We start from the raw sequence: 15,713 nt of genomic DNA, 5'->3' as shown, positions 1-15,713 counted from the left end.
CACTGATTTTAGAGATTTAATGTTATTTAATTAAGAGAATTCAAAACATAAATGAAAAAATTACAATGAGACTAATAAAGCTTAAACTGACCCCATGGTACCAAACAGGATTTTTTTTTATAGTACTGGTAACTGAGGAAGTTTATTACAGGCATGAGTTTGATCTTTTTGAAACTAATTCCTAAAAAAAATGTTTTCCTAGGCAACTTCAAAACTACTTTGTCAACTATCCAGAGATTCAGGGGAATGAAATCTTAGACTATTTATAATTAAGGTAAATTTGAGAAAAATAGTAATTTCTTGATTATGATTTTAAAACTGCTTTTTTCTATGACATATTTATTATAATGTAATAATGTGTTGTTGTTTTTTCAGTTAAATTAAACTGATGCAAACAGTATTTACTTATTAACTTTGACTTACTGATTATCTATGATGAGTCTGGAATTATTATGTGTGCAGGATCTAAATTGTGGTGACCCATTCTGATTATTGTAAAAATGTTTTACATGTTTCAGATGTTCCTTCAGAGTTGAAAACAACTACATTCTAGATTGAACGTCCCACAAGAAGATGTGGGGTGGCAGCAGGCAGGGGTCTAACCTAGGATCATGGAGACCACTAAACGATAGTCCAGAGTGTATATGATTGATTGAGTAGACAAAGAAGGGATGGATTACTGGAGCTAAAAGAAGGCATAATTTAACAATAGACTACTTTGGGGTAAGTTTCCGTAGCTGCCCCTACACTTTCTATGGTCTTATGTATTGGTTTTCTCTAGACTGTTTTTTTTTTTTTGTTGGTCTCTATTACATACACAGTTTAGTTCATAATATAAAGATATTTATATTTAACTCTATATGAAAAAGTTTATGTTAATATGTATTACAAGTGCTATGCCCCTTTGCTTGGGTTTGAAATGCCCTCTGTGTCAAATGAGTTAGCCTTAGTCAAGATAGCAACATAAAAAAAAAAAACATTCTTGAAAATGAACTCTACAAAACGAATATATTTGTTCTAGTTTCTACTAGCCTTAATTAACAGTTGACTGTCTAAATTTTACTTTTCTGTTGAATGAAATTTAGATGTTTATTTATTTATTATTTTTCTTTGGTTTATCATAACATAAAGCTTGCTCAGTGCTCAGTTTAAGCTCTTTGGGGAACATGTGGGGAGAGGCAGTATTTGGGAGAAGATTTCCATGCTGTTTCCAACCCTTACTTAACCCTTTCTGCAACATAGCTCAAGCCAAATCTAAATTGAAAATTTATGAAAATGTATGGTGCTTACTGGAATTCTAAATCCAGCCCCCTTGAAAGGTAACTAACTGGTGTATGCCCCTCAGCCCCACAGGGACTTTGTATAAATCTAACAACTAATTTTAATTTATCTTCATCAGATATGGAATGAGAGAGGCTATAGTGTTGATTATATAAATATGTAGGTCTCAGCTGGGGCTGCACAGCCACGGGAAATACTGCATTCCTAACTTATCTTGGGACTTATTATAAAGGTAATTGTCTACATTTTATACTATACTATCTTTATAAGACATACTGTCTAATAATACTTGTATATTTTTGGAAAAAGTGAAGATCTTTGTTTTTACCAGATCATATTGGATGTATCTGATAGTTGTCAAAGAGTTAAAGATTAGTTTCTTGTCATCACAAGGCATCACTTATTCTATAGTGAATCATTGTAGAAATGATATAAAAAGTATTCTGACTTTTAATGTATATTGACATTTTTTCTCAAGTGATCATAAGGACAATCATCTATAACTTAACTTATCAAAATATTTTTTGAATATATAATAAACCAGATGGTTCATAAATAAATTGATTATTGAAATTCAACAGATTGTATATTTAGGGTCACATTTTCCAAATCATTTTTGTTTTTGAAATTATTAGTTCTGTTAGAAGGCCTGCATACAACATTTACCAGACATCTTTGTTATATCTCTATTTGCAGACTTTGAGAAATGCATTAGATTTAAACTTACTTTAGACTTAGGTCCTCCCGCGCCGTTCGGCGCATTGGGCGGCAAGCTGTCTCCATAAAGATCTGTCACTGGCAATGTCTGAAGCCTCCTCCCACCTGGTGTGTCGAGTTTGCCGTTTCTGTAGCAATAGTGGTTTTACAAGATGGGGTCGCTAGCCCCACGCCAAACCCTCCTCCTTTTTCACGCGGGCTTGGGATTTAAATGGCTTTTAAAAATATTTTAATTATAGCACATGATGGAGGATGGGATATTGCTCATGACATCTTAAAAGATTTAAAAAAATGAGCTAAATCTGTTTATGCTATTGGGTATGTTGGTTACGTTTTTTACTTCCCAAAGCTAGTGATGGTGAGATAGAAAAAGATAAAAAGACAACACCACATAATTATTTTCAATTTTCCCTACTGAAAATTGGAGAGGGGAATGGGATGCCTCAATCAGCCAGGAAAACCAATGACTTAGTAGAGTTGAAGTTACTTATTAAGGTGCATGACTAGATTGATCATGAAATGCATAAGACATAATTATATTCTTTTTTGAAGTAATGCCTGTAACCTAGAAGATATGAAGATTGTGTTGTCCTGTTCTTTTTGGTCTTCCTCTGTGCCTTGTGCCTGTGGGTTCCCATCTAAAGCCTGAATAGCTCTTTTGTTGGCATTTTTATTTTAGATGTAACTTATCTATTGTTCACTATTCATTAAGTTTAGAAAGTGGCTTTCTGAGTTTGGAAAGATCTAATCAACTTTCTAACAAACAGCTCTGCTAGCTTGTAGACATCTAGGTGAACATATAAGGATATCTAGCATGTAATAAATTCTATGAAACTTTTAAAAGAATAAGTATATTATTATGAGGTTGTTTTTAGAATAAAGGCATATATTAATATATTAAAATAGTTTGTACATTTTGGAAAGTGTAATGCAAAAGTGATTCTGTTCACAGCTGCCATTATCCAAGGACATATGATTCTCTGGAGGCTTACATCACTGGAAAAAGTCTTTGGGCCCCTGAAGATTACAGTACATGTAATGCTGCAAAAGGAGGAGGATGCTGGGCCAGGGTAAACACTCCATAACATAATGGCATAGTGAATGAAATAACATTTTATTTTAATGTATAATAGTTGTAATTTTAGTCTAAAATATTTAAATAAATGTTACAGTATAAGCCAGTTCCTGAATTAGCTTGTCACAATGCACATTCAGCCAAAGTTAAAAATTCTTGAATAAAGTTATCTCTATTGTACTTAAGCTAGCTATATCCTGTATAGGCAAAAGATTGGCAGCAATTCTCTCTGCAAATGATGATGTGCTGATTCATAATGGAACATTTGATTTTTTTAAAGGGGGGGGGGAGGACTTGCTAAGTGGTTAAGTGCAGCTATTTTGAGCTAGAGTTTTCGGGTTCAAATCTTGGTCAAGATTGTTTTTGAATTTCAGGATCATAGAGTGCCTCAAGTCTGTGCAATTTTAATGACATTAGTTGGGGAGAGTAAAGAAGTTTTATCATTGTGCTGGCCATATCATGATACCTTTATAACTGTAGGCCACAGAAACAGATGACATTTACATCATCTGCCCTATAGATTGCAAGTTTTAAAAGGCATTCTTATTACATTTTTATTCGCAACTATTCTAAAAATTATAATCATTTTTTCAGACATTTTTTCTTTTCTGAGCCACTAAATTGATGATTATGTTAAATCAACAATTGATTTTAAAATAATATTTCTGATTTACTTTGATGCAAGAAAAAGCTAATATTATAAGCAATACTTACTATAGTCAAATTATGCACTTTTATAAAGTATGCTAAGCAGGCTTAAACAAAGCATAAAAAAAGAATATTTGCTATTGATCTTTTAGAAAATGGGGCTACACCAGTCACGCCATTACATGCAGACCAAATCATTCAAGTAACCTAAATAGCTTAGCCAAAGCTATTCCACATCTGCATGCTGAGATTCATCAACCCTGTGTGTAAACAAGAGCAGAAGACAACCCTGTTCCAAAATCTACCTGTTTGAAAGAAAGATCTACACCACTCAAGACATCGTTTGATGACAGATACACCGCTTCATCATCGAGTGCTCACCATTATTCATCATTGGCACACTCAGAAGACATTAACATGGTCTCTACCATTCAGGTCTTGTAGAAAGATTGCTCTCAGTTGAGACACTCTTCTACTTATGGTCAATATTTTTTTTCAGCATACTGATGGATATCCTGATTTGATGTTATTTATTTGGGCTACTTAGGAGTAATACATAGCCTAATATACAAGTACCTGTACAAGTTCTATCTTTCCAAGAACTGGATTATATTAATTTGAACTAACAGAAGCCCCTATTAAGTGATTATCTTGGATTACCTTTTTGTGAACTTCCTAACCACTGTGGATTATTTTGGAGTACTTGACAGAACTTGTATTAATTGTAAATTTGAGCATTCGAGCCATCTTATGGCATAGAACTGGATTATTGAACTCATTGGATATATTACCTCATTTCATTGGTTTATTTTGTGGCTGGACTATTGGATACTACCTTATTATTTCAACGGATTATTAGTGTTACTATTTCGCTGGATTACTCAACAATCGGATTACTATTGACTATTTGAAGATGGAAGATCTACAATAAGAAGCCCTTGTAAGTTGAAATGAGTTTTGTATAAATATATTGAGTGATATATAAGTATAAGTATTGGTGACTATTAGATATAGTCAGGAGATATTATTTAACAGAATTACTCACATTTTTTTCTTTGTTAACTTTCTTGTTTGATAAGTTCTTCTAGGGTCTATCCTATTTGTTCTTTAACCTCTATAAGGCCCAGTGCGTTTGAGGCTCTCCTTGTTGGTACGGAGGTCATAGAATATAGTGGGAAAATATTTATTTAGCTGTTGAGTCTTGTTTGTATTTCTGTCAGTGTACTTAATCTGTATCTATATTGTTGTTTGTTTAAAATCCTGTATCCATATATCTGTATTTCTCCTGTCGCACTTCTACTTTTTATTAATTTCTTTAAAGCAGACTGTGTTGTTCTCTATATTGTTTCTGTGTTTGTCCTTTTCACTAAATACTGTGCATATATTTTCTTTCTTTTTTACTATTTTACTCTGGCACAACAGCAGACATGTATAACATATGTTGATATTTATGAGTATTGAATTTGAATACTTTATAATACTGAATTGAGTAACTCATGAGTAAATCTTGATCTAGATCTAGACATTTGTTTGACAATTCTCATTAAATTCTTTCATTACATTATAACCATTGATTGAATTTTTTTATTATTGTATAATACACACATGTAAAATAATTGACATACATTGTATTGATAAGTGTAACACAGTACATTTTTTCTCACTTAATTAACTATTTTGAGCACACAAAGCATTAAACATGTCTTCCTATGACAAAATTTTAGAGCTAGTGAAAGTCATGGAACTAGAAGGGGGTGAGAAAAAGGAATTTATAAAAAAAGAATTAGAAAAAGGCTGAAAAGAAAGAAAGGGAGGAAAAAGATAAACAAAGACAAAGTAGAGTTAGCTAAACTAGAAGCTGCCAAAACAAATCCCAACATTATAACCCAGCAGTCTACAACAAAGCCATTCATTTCTAAATTTCATAAATTTAATTCCAAAGATGAAACACCTGAAAACTATTTGGTCCAATTTGAGCATATTGCCTCCACTTACAATCTTAACAATGAGGACATGGCCAAACACCTACTAGCAAATTTGTCGGGAGAACCCCTCAACATCATTTCCACATTAACAGTAGACCAAAAGAAAGACTGCGGCAGTAAAGACTAGATTACTAGAGCACTTCGGGAAAAATTCGGACTTCTATCGCAAGCTGTTTAGGGACACTAAATTAAAGAAAGATGGGGACTTTAATAGAATAATATTTGATATGAGGACGAATATGATAAAATGGTTAGAGCTAGCAAAATGTGACATCAAGGACCCGACACAAATCCTAGACATGCTACTTATTGACAATGTTCTCAACAACGTGACAGATTTGGTATTCACTTTCCTTAAAGAAAAAAGATCAAGACAGAGACTGAACTGATAACCAACTTAAATTTATTTAAAGACAGTCACCCTGGACACACCATTGACAAAAGAGACCTACACCAACTTGCAGCCACAGCAACAACATCCAACAACAACAGCAATAATAAATACAAATGGTCTAACACCAAGACTTGTTTTAATTGTGGGAGAAGAGGTCACGTGAAAAACCAATGTAAAGCTCCTAGAAACTAGAGTAACAATTATAGGTACAGAAGCTACACTAATTTCTACAATCCAAACAGCTACAATCACAACAATAATTACAATAATAGACCACACCAGAGTGCAAGTCCCAATGAAAGAAGAAATTTTACAAACAGCTACCAACACAATAACTATAATAGCAACAACAGACAATCTAGAAGGGAACAATTTAACTACCACACAAACAACCACCCAAACAACTACAATAGCGGAAATAGAAACAACAGTGGCAATAACACCAACACCCATAGAGAGGAAAATGTAGCTTATATGCAATCAAACAAGTCTAAAATAAAGGTCTTTCCATCCTATGTCAATTTTAAGGAAGTGGGATCAATTCGTGACAGTGGAGCCACGGCAATCATAGTTAAAGCCTCTTTAGTTGAACCAGGACAGTATCTAGAAAATACAGTAAAAGTGACCTATGCAAACATACAAAAATTTGATATTTGTAAGACCGCTAAAGTTCTAATAGAATCCCCCTGGATTACAGGAGAACTAGAATAGTCATGGACACCCCAGCACAAGATCTAATAATAGGCAATGTAGAAGGTGTAAAAGATCCAACACTAGAAGAAGTTATGCAATGGGCGGAAGATAGACAAAAGTATTCCCTATTCAAACATGAGGCATTATTAGTTGAAGCCAGATCACATAAAAAAATAACACCAGAAATAGAATGCCCCACAGTATTACTTAATGAAATAGGTATAACTAGGGAGGAACTAATAGCAATGCAGAAAAATGACACCACAATACAAGACCTCTTAAGCAAAGATTATAACAAGATAAATTTAAACAACCACCATATAGAAATTAACAACTTAGCCATTAGATATAACAGGAAAGAAAACTGTACCAGACTTCAAATCCTGATCCCTGAAACTTTAAGAGCTAAAATATTAAACATGGCACATGATGATCCCACAGCAGGACACTTAGGGAAGAAAAAGACATATGCTAAAATAGCCAACAATTTTTTTTTGGCCAAAGATGGGAAAAGACATTAAGAACTATGTAAACAGTTGCACAGAATGTGCCAAACAAAAAACAGTGACTAGAGCCCCACTAGAAAAATCAGATAAATCTCACTATTTTTGGGACAAAATAGCCATGGACATAATGGGACCCCTAACTACCAGCAGTAAAGGGAATAAATATATTTTGGGTGTCATTGACATGTCCACTAGATGGGCAGAAGCATTTCCTCTAAAAGATATAAAAGCCATTGACATATGTAATTGTTTAAAAACACTTTTTCTTAAATTTGGATTCCCTAATAAGTTACTGTCAGACAATGCATCAAATTTTAAGTCCCACCTTAACCAGGCCTTTGCAGAAATGACTAACATCCGCCTAGTCCATAGCACTATCTACTCACAACAGGGAAATCGGGTTCATAGAGAAATGGAACAGAACTGTAAAACAGATGATATATAAGCTAGAAAGAGACTCAATGAGTACCTGGGACCAGACCCTTAGTTATGCTATATTTGCGTACAACACTAGCATCCATGAAACCACCAAATTCAGCCCCTATGAGCTTGTATTTAACAGAAAACCTAAAGGACCGTTAGAGTTATGGGCCGACAACATGTTAGACTTAGAGAACATAGAACAGTACCATCCTTGGATAATTCAGACCAAACAACAGCTTAGACAAGGAATAAAACTAGCAGAGATAAACATGGACAAAAATCTAGAAAGGCATAGGAAAATAAAAAACAGAAATAGAAAACTAAGAACACTAAATGTAGGTGACCAAGTTTTTGTTAAGATAGAAAATAAACACAGTAAGGATAAGAATGAGGGACCATTTAAAGTTATAGAGAGAATTAATAACAAAGTGTACATCATTGATAAAGATGGTAGAGAATGCAAACTCAATATTGATAAACTTGTTAAATTGGATAAGAGACAAATAACTGACACAGATATAATTGAACCTGATGTAGAAACCAAACACAACATACAAGAACATACAGTGAGCACTATAAACACCACACACAACAGTAGTCCAAATATTGAAAATGATATGTTACAGAATTTGACAGTTAAATATAGTGATGTAATTACACAAAAGCTAGGATGTACCAATCTGATAGAACATACAATAAAACTCAACAAAGCACTACCAACTAAAACAAAAGCCTATAATATTCCTAAAGCATACGAGGACTTAGTTAGGACAGAAATGACCAACTTAATTAAAGATGGGAAGATAGAGAGATCTGAAACATGTAAATATGCATCACCCATGGTCATTGTAAAAAAGAAAGACAGTGGCGTAAGAATCTGCTGTGATTTTAGAGAAATAAACAAATGCACAATCATAGACCCAGAACCCCTACCAGACACTGACAGTATAATTACAACTTTAAGTAAATCATCCCTATTCACAACAATGGACTTAAACAGAGGTTTTTTGGCAGATTAAAATGGACTCTGACTCTAAGGAATATACTGCATTCAAATGCACTATGCCAGGCCTTGAAGGTATCTACGTCTGGAATGTCATGCCATTCGGCTTAATAAATAGTACTGCCACATTTCAGAAATGCATGTCAAAATTATTAGAAGGCATAAATAATGTATTGTCTTATGTAGATGACATTTGTGTTTTCACTAACTCACAACAGGAACACATTCATGTACTAGAGCAAATATTCTCAAGACTAAGAACACACAACATGACATTAGCCCCCAAGAAATTAAACCTAGCCAAGCCTGAAATCCAATTCTTAGGATATTGCATTACTAATGACAAAATTACACCCACTGAAACAAACCTAACAAAGATTAAACACATAAAAGAACCTAGGACTAAGAAAGACATGAGATCATTATTAGGACTTTGCAACTTTTATAGAAAGTTCATTCCTAAGTATGCACAGATAATTGAACCCCTTGTTGAATTTACTAAAAAGAAGCATGGAAACACAATTTGTATGGATGAAAAAAGTAGACTAGCATTAAGCAACTTAAAAGATAAATTTAATGAGAAACTAGAATTAGCCAGTATTGACCCAACAACAACACTATCACTATACACTGATGCCTCCAACACTGGTATTGGGGCATGCCTACTACAGCAAAGGGAGTCATTTTTTAAGCCAATAGTACACATCAGTAGAACATTATCTGAAACAGAAAGAAAATACTCAGTGATTGAAAAAGAATTATTAGCCATTGTATGGTCAGTTGTAAAACTCAAGAATTACTTGTTAGGAAGATTTTTTAGCATTAAGTGTGATCATAAACCATTAACTGGCACTAAAAAGAAAAGATCTAAAAAATGACAGGATAAACAGATGAACACTCATTCTCTCAGATTACAAATTTGATTTACAAAGCATTCCAGGACATGAAAATGTAATAGCTGACTTTTTATCCAGATACATAATACATGAAAATGAAGCAAGTGAAAATAATGACATTAAACACATCAGCCAGGACATTCTAATAGAGTAAATAACCAGTACAAATCATTTAGAACCAAGTAGTAGTAGTCAACTAAGTCAACTTAACATTCTACACATTTTTCAAATAGGTCATGACACTTTATTGTTACATTTTTCTCTTGGGTCATCATGACACTTCAATTGCTATTGACCTATTATGCTTATGATCAATAACAGATCATCTATTTACTCATTGTATTTTATTGTCAACTTGTAATATGACAAATACCAGATGTGTTTATTTTGTGTGTACATATTTTGTTTTACTACTGAGCATGCACAGCAATGTAAACAATGAGATGTAAACTACTTGAACTGTTGACCTGAATTTTTTTTTCAAAACAATGTAAATATTGTTGAATTTTTTACACACTTGAATACTACAATGAATGTTTACAAACATGAACATTTTTTACTATTGTACTTCAATACTACACTCAGACTATTTATAGTAGTCTTATGCAAGGTCAACCTTGAACTTGATTGACATGTCTCTATGAATCCTTTTTGATTATGGCAAAACTTAGAATAATATTTTGACACAGCACATCAATATTGTAAATAAATATGAAATTTTTTTCTGAAATCATTTGAGTAAATTTACTCAGTGTGTCAAATGATACACATTGATAATGTTGTGCATCTACAATTATGTGAAAACATTGGATGTGACTTAGACTTAGACTTAGGTCCTCCCGCGCCGTTCGGCGCATTGGGCGGCAAGCTGTCTCCATAATGATCTGTCACTGGTAATGTCTGAAGCCTCCTCCCACCTGGTGTCCACTGTTCTGAGGTCCTCCATGAAGGTGTGTCGCCAGGTAATACGAGGACGTCCCTGTTTGCGCTTTCCTCATTTTGGCTTCCATGTTATCGCAACTCTTGGTGTGCGTAATTCATTTTGACGTAGAACATGTCCCGCAAACCTCATGCGACGCTCAGTCACAACCTCACTAAGTGTTCGACTCCCAGTTCGGCATAGGATTTCCTTGTTTGAGATCCGGTCTGTGTAACTGACTCCCAAAATCCGTCTCAGCCATCTCTGTTGAGCCACATTTAGTCTTTTCTCAATTTTGACAGATGACTTCCACGTCTCACATGCATATGTAGCAGCTGGAATGACGATTGTGTTGAGAAGGTGTATTTTTGTCTCGAGTCCAATGGCTTGGCTAGTCCAAATAGGCTGCAGCCTTTGGAAAATGCTCCCTGCCTTTCCTATTCAGCACGCTACATCATGGTAAGCATCTCCATCATTTGTTATGATGCTGCCAAGGTACGTGAACTTGTCCAGCTCTTCAAGCTTTGACTCGCCAAGTCTGACGGGGACACCCTTTGCCTTATATCCCACTCGCATAATTTTAGTCTTATCCAAGTTTATGCGGAGTCCAATTTTGGGTGCCTCTCTGTCTAGGCTCTCCGTCATTTCTTGAATGCATTTATTTGTTTCCCCGAGTAGTGCAACATCATCAGCAAAGTCCAAGTCCGTCAATCGGAGTTGTTCATGCCATGGAATACCAAAGGCAGCCTGGTTCATTGCTCTCCTCATTATGTAGTCGATGGCTAGGAAGAAAAGGAAGGGAGATAAACATTGGATGTGAAATAACTTAAATTTTTTTTTTCCTTTTTATATTGATTAGCAAGTGATAGCATGTACATTCAACAGCTGTGATGGGTTTGAAAATTATCCCACATGGGGGGCGACTGCATGCCAAATGGTATCTTCAAGGATGGCGTAACAGGGTGCTCCTGTAAGCACTATAAAGATTAACTCAGGCACCTTTTTGCCATAGAGGAAAGTAGGTTGTAATAGGGTTTATGAAAACACTGCACTCATCCTTTATATTCAGCATCATTATTATTATTAAACCATTACTCAAATTTTGCTTTGTTATTTTGCCATGTAGAGATTTACTGCTGCTGGGGTGAACAATGCTTAAAAAAATACAAATATGCTGTGTTTTTACTTTGGCCCAGCGGTGGCTCACACATTTATGTCTTTTGTATTTTTCTATACCAGTTCTGTTACTGTGCAAATGCAAAAAAAAAAAAAAAAAATACAAGTTGTTGCACTATTGATATTTTTTATACTAATTTTTTATTTATATTATTAATTATTTATTATTATCTAAGCATCTGTTTGTATTTGAGCTGGGTAATGAATATAGATTCTTAAATTTAATTGTTGTTTGTTGCTTTCCTCACTTTTAAACTGTGACCATGTAAATTTTGTCTAGATGGAGAATGGTAATGTATTAGTGTCAATGATTACATTGAGAATGGTAATGTATTAGTGTTAATGATTAGATTGAGAATGTTAATGTCTTAGTGTCAATGATAACAGTGAGAATGGTAATGTCTTAGTGTCAATGATAACAGTGAGAATGGTAATGTCTTAGTGTTATTGATTAGATTGAGAATGGTAATGTCTTAGTGTCAATGATTGCATTGAGAATGGTAATGTCGTAGTGCCAATGATAACAGTGAGAATGGTAATGTCTTAGTGTTATTGATTACATTGAGAATAGTAATGTCTTAGTGCCAATGATTACATTGAGAATAGTAATGTCTTAGTGCCAATGATAACAGTGAGACAATCATTAGATTGAGGATGGTAATGTCTTAGTGTCAATGGTGTAACACTATAATTAGAGTGAGATGCACGAGATGATTTCAATTCACGTGAAAATGGGTCTTACACATTGTCAAGCAAAGAGGTACCATTTTTTATCACACGACGTTTTTTTTAGTAAGTAAGCGCCATGATGTATCAAGAGACGGAGGTGTCTCTGTTTTATGAAATGGGATTAAATAATATGAGTACTTAATTGGAGCTTTTTCTATGGATGTAGTTTGTATTTGATGTGAAATAATTTGTGATGATATTGTATGGCTGAGTATGCCTACTTTCTGAACTATTATTTGATGTAATAAATATTTGTCTGACAGAGAGGAGTTTGTGATTATTTTATCCATAATATGTGATGTGTTTAATTAAGAATACAAGAACACTACATCAAGGTCAGAAGAGGCCCTAATACCATTCAATCAACATTCACACCATTCAAGACGGTACAAATGGTTAGATTGAGAATGGTAATGTCTTAGTGTCAATAATTACATTGAGAATAGAAATGTCTTAGTGTCAATAATTATATTGAAAATAGTAATGTCTTATTGTCAATGGTAATTTTTTAGTGTCAATGATTAGATTGAGAATGGTAATGTCTTAGTGTCAATGATTAGATTGAGAATGGTAATGTCTTAGTGTCGATGGTTACATTGAGAATGGTAATGTCTTAGTGTCAATGATTACATTGAGAATGGTAATGTGTTAGTGTCATTGATTACATTGAGAATGGTAATGTCATAGTGTCAATGATTAGATTGAGAATGGTAATGTCTTAGTGTCAATGATTAGATTGAGAATGGTAATGACTTAGTGTCAATGATTACATTGAGAATGGTAATGTCTTAGTGTCAATGATTAGATTGAGAATGGAAACATCTTAACCTCATTGATTAGATTGAGAATGGTAATGACTTAGTGTCAATGATTAGATTAAGAATGGAAGGTCTTAGTGTCAATGATTACTTTGAGAATGGTAATGTCATAGTGTCAATGATTACATTGAGAATGGTAATGAATTAGTGTCAATGATTAGATTGAGAATGGTAATGTCTTAGTGTCAATGATTAGATTGAGAATGGTAATGTCTTAGTGTCGATGATTACATTGAGAATGGTAATGTATTAGTGTCAATGATTAGTTTGAGAATGGTAATGCCTTAGTGTCAATGATTAGATTGAGAATGGTAATGTCTTAGTGTCAATGATTAGATTGAGAATGGTAATGTCTTAGTGTCGATGATTACAGTGAGAATGGTAATGTCTTAGTGTCGATGATTAGTTTGAGAATGGTAATGCCTTAGTGTCAATGATTAGATTGAGAATGGTAATGTCTTAGTGTCAATGATTAGATTGAGAATGGTAATGTCTTAGTGTCAATGATTACATTAAGAATGGTAATGTCTTAGTGTCAATGATTAGATTGAGAATGGAAACATCTTAACCTCATTGATTAGATTGAGAATGGTAATGACTTAGTGTCAATGATTAGATTAAGAATGGAAGGTCTTAGTGTCAATGATTACTTTGAGAATGGTAATGTCATAGTGTCAATGATTACATTGAGAATGGTAATGCCTTAGTGTCAATGATTAGATTGAGAATGGTAATGTCTTAGTGTTAATGATTAGATTGAGAATGGTAATGTCTTAGTGTCGATGATTACATTGAGAATGGTAATGTATTAGTGTCAATGATTAGTTTGAGAATGGTAATGCCTTTGTGTCAATGATTAGATTGACAATGGTAATGTCTTAGTGTCAATGATTAGATTGAGAATGGTAATGTCTTAGTGTCGATGATTACAGTGAGAATGGTAATGTCTTAGTGTCGATGATTAGTTTGAGAATGGTAATGACTTAGTGTCAATGATTAGATTAAGAATGGAAGGTCTTAGTGTCAATGATTACTTTGAGAATGGTAATGTCATAGTGTCAATGATTACATTGAGAATGGTAATGCCTTAGTGTCAATGATTAGATTGAGAATGGTAATGTCTTAGTGTCGATGATTACATTGAGAATGGTAATGTATTAGTGTCAATGATTAGTTTGAGAATGGTAATGCCTTAGTGTCAATGATTAGATTGACAATGGTAATGTCTTAGTGTCAATGATTAGATTGAGAATGGTAATGTCTTAGTGTCGATAATTACAGTGAGAATGGTAATGTCTTAGTGTCGATGATTAGTTTAAGAATGGTAATACCTTAGTGTCAATGATTAGATTGAGAATGGTAATGTCTTAGTGTCAATGATTAGATTGAGAATGGTAATGTCTTAGTGTCGATGATTACATTGATAATGGTAATGTCTTAGTGTCAATGATTAGATTGAGAATGGAAACATCTTAACCTCATTGATTAGCTTGAGAATGGTAATGACTTAGTGTCAACGATTAGATTAAGAATGGAAGGTCTTAGTGTCAATGATTACTTTGAGAATGGTAATGTCATAGTGTCAATGATTACATTGAGAATGGTAATGCCTTAGTGTCAATGATTAGATTGAGAATGGTAATGTCTTAGTGTCGATGATTACATTGATAATGGTAATGTCTTAGTGTCAATGATTAGATTGAGAATGGAAACATCTTAACCTCATTGATTAGCTTGAGAATGGTAATGACTTAGTGTCAACGATTAGATTAAGAATGGAAGGTCTTAGTGTCAATGATTACTTTGAGAATGGTAATGTCATAGTGTCAATGATTACATTGAGAATGGTAATGCCTTAGTGTCAATGATTAGATTGAGAATGGTAATGTCTTAGTGTCGATGATTACATTGAGAATGGTAATGTATTAGTGTCAATGATTAGTTTGAGAATGGTAATGCCTTAGTGTCAATGATTAGATTGACAATGGTAATGTCTTAGTGTCAATGATTAGATTGAGAATGGTAATGTCTTAGTGTCGATAATTACAGTGAGAATGGTAATGTCTTAGTGTCGATGATTAGTTTGAGAATGGTAATGCCTTAGTGTCAATGATTAGATTGAGAATGGTAATGTCTTAGTGTCAATGATTAGATTGAGAATGGTAATGTCTTAGTGTCGATGATTACATTGATAATGGTAATGTCTTAGTGTCAATGATTAGATTGAGAATGGAAACATCTTAACCTCATTGATTAGATTGAGAATGGTAATGACTTAGTGTCAATGATTAGATTAAGAATGGAAGGTCTTAGTGTCAATGATTACTTTGAGAATGGTAATGTCATAGTGTCAATGATTACATTGAGAATGGTAATGCCTTAGTGTCAATGATTAGATTGAGAATGGTAATGTCTTAGTGTCAATGATTAGATTGAGAATGGTAATGTCT

This window comes from Biomphalaria glabrata, chromosome 4, assembly GCF_947242115.1.
Source record: "Biomphalaria glabrata chromosome 4, xgBioGlab47.1, whole genome shotgun sequence".
Lineage (NCBI taxonomy): Eukaryota > Metazoa > Mollusca > Gastropoda > Planorbidae > Biomphalaria > Biomphalaria glabrata.
Note: the sequence above shows the minus strand (reverse complement) of the source record.